Raw genomic sequence first — 8,304 nt, 5'->3', positions numbered from 1 at the left:
TGGAAATGTTTTTGCGTTGGTAATTGAAGACTTCCATCTCGAACTGATCAGAATAAAGTCTATTTGATTTCTTGTTCTATCTCCAGGTGATTTCCAGGTATAGAGTCTACGCGGATGATGCTTGAAATGCGTGTTCATTACAGAGAATTTCCTTTGGTTGCAGAATTCTAATAGTCGGTCTCCTCGCTCATTCCTATCTCCTAGACCATATGGCCCTACAATCATCTTCATGTGGTCATCTAGATTCGTTCTTCCAAGTTTGGCATTAAAGTCGCCTAGTATCACCAAACGTTATACACTCTGGGCTAAAATTAACCGGCCACCTTAAAAATGCGTAATTTTTGATGTCATATCTCCTAAACCTGTTGTCCGATTTAAGTGATTTTTTTAATGTTTTAGCCTTATTCCTTGACAATATCATTATATTATGTAATAATATGGTTGCTAAACAGGTAAATTTTCATTGTATACCGGGTGTACGAATTAAACTGTGTTTTTTTCTTAAAGTTTGCATCACCCTGTGGAATATTCTAGCATTTATAAAATATTGAAATTAAAACCTAACTATAGCGTCGTGTTTTCTCAACATTTTGTTTTTTAATTCATTAGCTTATGTTGGATAATACAAAAGTTAGGTAGTTTAACAACTAGCCATGTTTTTCATCAATACAAACGATTTAACTCACCAGCAAAATTAACCCCACCACCTTTATTATTGTTTTGTTTCCATTACCTGTGACAGTTTGTTTCCTAAATTTATATGATCGAAGCATTTTTGACATATAGTCGTTGTACGGCATTGTTGCAAATCTGTTTCCGTGTTAATAGCAATTCTTGAACAATTTGTAATTAAAATTAAATTTGTAATTAAAATTAACAATTAAAATTGTAATTTTATATCATTGTGAGCGAATATTGTTTAAGTTGAAATTTTAGTGCTTATTTATTGTTTGTGGGTTTAAAAATTCCACTCGTTCCAACTGATGTTGCTAGGGCAGTGGCTTTAGTTGATGCTGGTTACAGTCAACGTTATATCGCTGGTATACTCGATGTACCCAGAACTACGGTACAAGATGCCATCAGACGATTTCGGGAGACAGGATCGTACAACCGCAGGCCAGGTCAAGGCCGAAAACGATGCACTTCAGTTCGAGATAACCGCTTCATTGTCACTAAAGTATTGAGAAATCGCTTTTCACCGCTCCTGAAGCTCTTAGGTCTCTTCTTGAGGTGAGAAACGTTAGTATGAGTAGACAAACGATTAGAAGAAGACTATCAGAAATAAACTTAAGGGCTTTTCGTCCAGCATGCGCATCACAACTGCTTCCACAACACTGTAGAGCTAGACTTCATTTTGCGCGAGAATATGCTAACTGGACTATGGCGGAATGGAAGAATATACTGTTCTCAGATGAGAACAAAATAGCCCTAAAAGCTCCAGATAAACGCCAACGTGTCTATAGGCGTCAAAATGAAAGGTTTGCTGCATGCGCTATAACCGAAACAGTGGCTTACCGAGGAGGGTCAATAATGATTTGGGAAGCTATTTCTTACAAAGCGCGTGCTGATCTTGTTGTGTTCGGTATAGGGAGTGTAAATGCTCAAGAATACGTGCAAGAAGTTCTCCAAGACCATGTCATGCCTTTTGCAACATTCATTGGTGATAACTTCAGACTTCTTCTTCTTATGGTGCCGTGCACCTATAGTGCGTTGGCGAATTATCTTAAGGTCAGACGTCTGTCTTTTGCGGCATGCAAAAGTTCGCCAGTGTTAGTTACGCCTGTCCAGTTTTTTATATTTTGCAGCCACGACATTTGTTTACGACCTACTCCTCTCTTGCCCTCAATCTTTCCTTGGATAATTAGTTGAGGGATTGCGTATTTTTCCCCTCTCAGAATGTGGCCCAGGTATCCAATCTTTCGTGCCTTGATCAAGCCGAGCAATTCTCTCTCAGTATTTGCTCTTCTTAGGACTTCCTCGTTTCTCACCCTATCTGTCCATGGTATGCGGAACATTCTTCGCAAGGTCCACATTTCGAAGGCTTCCAACTTGTTAATGGAAGATATTTTCAACGTTTATGTCTTCATGCCGTATAGCAATATGGACCATACATAGCACTTAACCATTCTGTAACGGAGATTGAAGGAAATATTGCGGTTACAAAGTAGCGGTTTAAATTTAAGAAAAGCTTGTCTTGCTTGTTCGGTACGGCATTTTGGGCTTCAGACTAATGCATGACAATCCACGTTGCCATACAGCAAGATCTACCCGTGAGTACCTTAATGAGGTCGGGATTCAAGTTCTACCATCGCCAGCATACAGTCCCGATCTTATCCCAATTGAGCATATCTGGGACAACCTCAAAAGACGGGTAAGAGCAAGATTACCAACCCCTGCATCCTTTGAAGAGCTGAAGACAACTGTGGTATAGGAGTGGCACAATATCCCCCAACCAATCTGATATCTAGGATATCATGAATGGATTGCCAAACCGGCTCCAAGAAGTCCTAAGGCCTAGAGGCGGCAACACCTATTATTGATACCCAATTTTTTTTCAATTAGACTTTGATTTCCAAAATATTGTTAATTTGAATTTTCTTCGAAGATTTTATTCATTGGATTTTTACTGTAACAAATGACTTTTTTTCAAAAAGATTATTTTTTCTCTTCCGCGGAGATAAAAATTGATAAAAAACATGTCTAGTTGTTAAAGCACCTAACTTTTGTATTATGCAACATAAGCGAATCAATCAGAAAACAAAATATTGAGAAAGCATGAGGCTATAGTTACGATTTAATTTCAGTATTCTACAAATGCTAGAATATTCCACAGGGTGATGCAAACTTTAAGAAAAAAACACAGTTTGATTCGTACACACGGTATACGATGAAAATTTACCTGTTTAGCAACAATATTATTATAAAGATATTGTCAGGGAATAAGGATATAACATATTAAAAAATCACTTAAATCGGACAACAGGTTTAGGAGATATAAGAAATCAAAAATTACCCATTTTTAAGGTGGCCATTTAATTTTGGCCCAGAGTGTATTAACAAAAAAGAGAACATCGAGAAGAGACCAAAAATATAAAAATATACAGGTTGTTCCATTAAAAAAAGATAAGTTTGGTCCACCCTGTCAGTTCTAATGAATGTACATAACTCTGATTGGGCATTGGGTGCCACACCTGAATATTCTGCAAGTATACTGCGACAAAATAAGATAGAATAAAAAGTGTGAAGCGGGGTATTTTCGCATTTCATTCACTTAAATGGAGTATTTATGTGAAGCAAATAAAGAATCACGCAGAAAATTATAAACCGATTGTCGTGAAACTAATGTGGCTTAATGTGACGACCATATAAAAACAACAGCGTGAAACCAGGTTGAACTCATGTGGCAGTCAACGTGTTAATACTAAAAACTTTTTAACTGTAAAATCGCAAGTGTTTAGGTTCCCTTTCTATATTTTAATTAATCATAATTACGACTAATGAAGATGGACTGCCGTTAAATATATTTAGTTTTAAAAGTTTAATTAAGAATGAAAAGATATTAATTGTGATTGCTAATTGTTTGTTTGGTAAAAGTTTCATTAAAACTTTGAAATCCTTTTAAAGATTCTACAAGATCCAACCGTTGGTGGATAAATTAAAAGTACGTAAAGTAAGTAAAGCAAATATTTTATACAGAATTTATATACTAGGAGCAGGATTAAACTAAGAGTGCAAAATATGAAAATGAAATGTTAAATATTAGTATTTTGGTTTTTAAAAACTGTATTGGTCAATTTAATTATAAACAATAATTCTCTACTTACTTTTAAGTAGTTATTGGTTAAGAACAAAAATAGATAGCATCACACATTTCAGGAATTATTTGGTTCAACGCTAGTTTGGAAGGTATTGAGACTGCGTCCTGTTGTAAGATATCTGAGGGTTGCTGTTGTTGCCTAGAGGGGGCATTTGGGCCTGTAGGACCCATCGCCGGTTCTGCGGACTTCATCCTGTCCTCGTAATTAGACCGGATGTTGACTATCTTTGCTTGTCACTGATGAAATGGTTTAATACTGCTACTGGTATAAAATAACGGTTACCGTGACAAGTATCTGTTATAGGTAACAGTTCCAAGGAGCAGTTACAAAAATAGAAAACAGAACAGGTAAAATAGTCTAAGTATTCCTTGACTTACGGAAGGAATAACTTAGTAAACAAGAAAAATAAAATGGTATAAAAGTACAATGCAAAGAAAATGTTTCTAAGTGTTTCTTGACTTACGGAAGAAACAACTTAGGACAGAAATACAGATAAATGAAATATGTAAATATGAAACAAGGTATGGAAATATTTCTAAGTGTTTCTTGACTTACGGAAGAAACAACTTAGAGTGAAAACAAACAAGCGAATCAAATATGGAAAAATAAGAATACAAATACTTATACTTACGAAAGAAACGACTTACAAATACGAAAAATCAAATACAGAAAAGATGTGGAAATATTGCTAAGTGTTTCTTGACTTACGGAAGAAACAACTTAGCATAAAATAGAAAATGAAAGAGACAAATGTATTAATTATTTTCTTAACTTAAGGAAGAAAATATCTTAGATAAAATATCGGAAATAATAATGCAACAATGATTATGAAAATATTTCTAAGTGTTCTTTTGACTTACCGGAAAAGAACGGCTTAGACGCACAATTAAAATAACAAGTCAAATATTCAGAGAAATATTTCTAAGAGTTCTTTGACTAACCAGAAAGAACTACTTAGACAAAGTACAAATCAAAATATAAAATAGAAAAAGCAAGATAAATATTTCTAAGTGTTCTTAACCTACGGAAGAACAACTTAGACACAAAATACAAGAAAAATAAACAATCAAAATAATCAAATAAAATATCAAACAATCAGTACATGAACAAATATAGATCAATGTAATATTCTAACCTGAAAAGGTCTGAATATACAATAATGCTAAAATAAAATGGTATATAGGAAATCAGAAATAAAACAATACCTTAGGAGTAGGAACAATAATAGCACCGACTAGGTCTACAGTAGAAGAGGCAAGCTCGACTGACCGATGAGAGAAAATCTACCTGCTTTTATGTAAAACAAATCCTTTGTCTTACGTAGCAAAAGTGGAATTAGTATTTTGACCAATATCCAAATTCCTTGATGCGTCCGGCACGACACTGTGAGCCTTTCATGGGGTGTAATGGCTTTTCTCATGTAGGTGTCTTGTTTCAGTATATCGCTTCAGTCCTGACCTCCAGAGAAAGTGTAATAGTCATCATAATACCGTGTATTGTACATTTCCAAAGATCTCTGTCTCTGATCATTTCTTTTAATTCATGAATAGGTCTTTTGCATATTCATGAAGTTTGTGTTATTTGCAAAACCAACTCTAGCAATTGACAATAAGGTGTCCATTCGCAAATAATTGTGCCAGTCATCAGGTTCGCCCCTCAGTTCTTTCAGTAACGAGACGTGGAAATACTAGCTTCTTTTCAGAAACCACTTCCTTCACCATCTTATCTTTTCCTTCTTCATCCCTTTTCCTCTCAGGCGTTGTGTCGTTATAGTTGAAAAAATAAAAGAAAACAGCCATGCTTCGTTCATAATAAAAAATGACTTTCAAAAAGATTCACTAAAGAAATTTCACACAACTTAAGAGTCTGGACTAGAACTGAGGTAAAAAGCGCAAGGGAAAACATGTAATGTATAAACTTTCTGAACAAGAGCTACGTTCCCAAAAAAACGTACAATAAGACGTACCGTGTAAACTGGCCTTTAACTATTCACTATTCAATTTATGATAGGAATTCGAGTTCACTATTATTAAAATCTTATTTTTCAACGTAAATTTTGAATTCAAAAGTAAGTAAAGACATATGCTGCTAGGAAAAAATGTACATATATTATTTTCTTTGTATTCTAAAAACACATAATAGGGGCATACAGACTTAACACTAAACTTATTGGCTTTAAATCATTTGTTTCTCAGTTGTGGTTTCCAATTGTGAGTCTGATGGCGGTTTTTGCGAACTGTTCAGTAAGGACGGAGTTCGTTTTAAGAAATAAAAGGAATTTTTTGGTATTAACTGATCTGATAAGTATTAAGAAGGAAAACTTTTTATGTAAAATTTAAATTTTATCTTATTTTACAAGATACAAACGCACGCAATTTTTAGAGGACTATCACAATATACTAAACAAACCATAATGTATAAAATTTACTGCGAAAGTAAAATTAGACTTTTTACACATTCCAACTTTGCACTTTATACGATATGTTCGTATAATACATAGATAGTACACAAACAAGACGTACACAATCTCCAGAAGATCGACATCATTTCTTATTTGCACTAGATTTACTTGAGTCTAAAATATGACCTGCATTGTCATAACCCTAATCGCCACCAACTTTTCATCAGCAACTACTTGATACACTCATTGAAGGGTGACCACCTTGAGTTGGAAAAGTTTGACATATTTATATAGTAAAGTAACTTTTGACAATTTCTCTTCTGAACTACAGTAAAGTTAATCTGTTTTCAGCATGTTTATGCATATACAGATGAAGAGATCACAATGAGGATCGGACAAGATGAAATAGAACAAGTTTAGGATTATATATATATATATATATATATATATATATATATATATATATATATATATATATATATATATATATATATATATATATATCTGGGTCAAACTATAAAACTTAACAAAGAAAACGAAACAGCAGAGATAAAAAGACGAGTTAGACTGGCATGGGCGGCATTTGGCAAACTAAGCTACATTCTTAAAAACAAAAGATATCCACAGCATCTTAAGACCAAAGTATACAATCCATGCGTACTCCCTGTTCTCACTTATGGTTCCCAAACTTGGACATTTACAAAAGCAAACATGGACAAAATCATAACAGCGCAAAGAGCAATGGAAAGACAAATGTTGCACATAAGATTAATGGATAAAAAGAGAAACGAGTGGATAAGTGAGAAAACAAAAGTGAGGGATGTTAGACAAGAAGTTGCAAAATTGAAATGGAGATTTGCAGGACACAATATAAGAGAAAAAGAAGACCGATGGAACAAAATTCTTATAAGATGGACACCGTGGAAATATAAAGGAAGCAGAGGAAGGCCCAAAATGAGATGGGCAGATGATATCAAGAAGCAAGTGGGCTCTAGGTGGATGACTATAGCGACAGACAGTAAAGAATGGAAAAGGATTGGTGAGGCCTATGTCCAAAGATGGACCGAAGAAGGCTAATTAGATAGATAGATAGTAATAGATTCCGCCATCACTTTTATTGGGAATAAGCCACAATTTTATTTTGTTGCTTACAAGTGGACACTGGTGTCTAGAAACTCATAGACAGTGCCATGATGCACAGTATGCGTTTTAAAGTAAAAAAAGATGGGTAATATTTTAAAAAATGGACATATACTGAATAGGGAAAGGGGAATATGATGGGGTAGCTAAGGAAAATAACAAAAATGCAGCACAATTATTGTATTAATTACTCTTATTAATTTATGGCGCGTTATATGGTTAATCTAACTATGATTTGGTAAAATCTTTGGAAAATCAACTATCACGTTTTTTAACAATTAGGCATTACGAACATTATGAAAACCATCTTGCCCCATACTATGGAGTATGATGGGGTAATGGAATTGGGCATGATGGTGATGCTAATTATTCTCACAAAACCAACAAATGTGTATTTCCTCCAGATTTTCATTGTTCACCCCAGCACAAGCATTATGAGCCCAACGTCCACAGATCTGACAATATAAGCAAAATATAAGCATCTTTATCATTACTCTTTTGAGTTTTGGTTTTTTGTTTATTTTAGCATTCCTTTTGAGGCGAAAATCATTATTATTCAACGTTTTCCCCGGCTTTTCCAAACCTTCCAGCTCTTTTTTTATACAGAGTTAAGGTAATAATGGCTGTTTTTCCTTGCCGGTATCGTTTCCTTTTTTTCTGGTCGTTGAATAGAAGGAATTGACAAAATATTACTAGGGGATGCATTTTCAGAGCTAGACGTCAGCTTACGGCACGCTGCAAATAGGAGGTTTAGGTGAATAAGAAGATCCAGGTTCAGGTTCCAAGGGAACCTTTAGGTAATATTCGGTGATTAACTCTGTTTTAGGTGGAGTGGAAGACGTTGTTGTAGCTTCAGCTTCTGTTGCAAGAATTTAAGTGTAAGATGATATCGTAGCCAGTTTCGGCTATTTTTGTTGAAGACAGATTCGGTACTACCCCAGGTTA

Source organism: Diabrotica undecimpunctata, chromosome 11, assembly GCF_040954645.1.
Source record: "Diabrotica undecimpunctata isolate CICGRU chromosome 11, icDiaUnde3, whole genome shotgun sequence".
Classification (NCBI taxonomy): domain Eukaryota; kingdom Metazoa; phylum Arthropoda; class Insecta; order Coleoptera; family Chrysomelidae; genus Diabrotica; species Diabrotica undecimpunctata.
Note: the sequence above shows the minus strand (reverse complement) of the source record.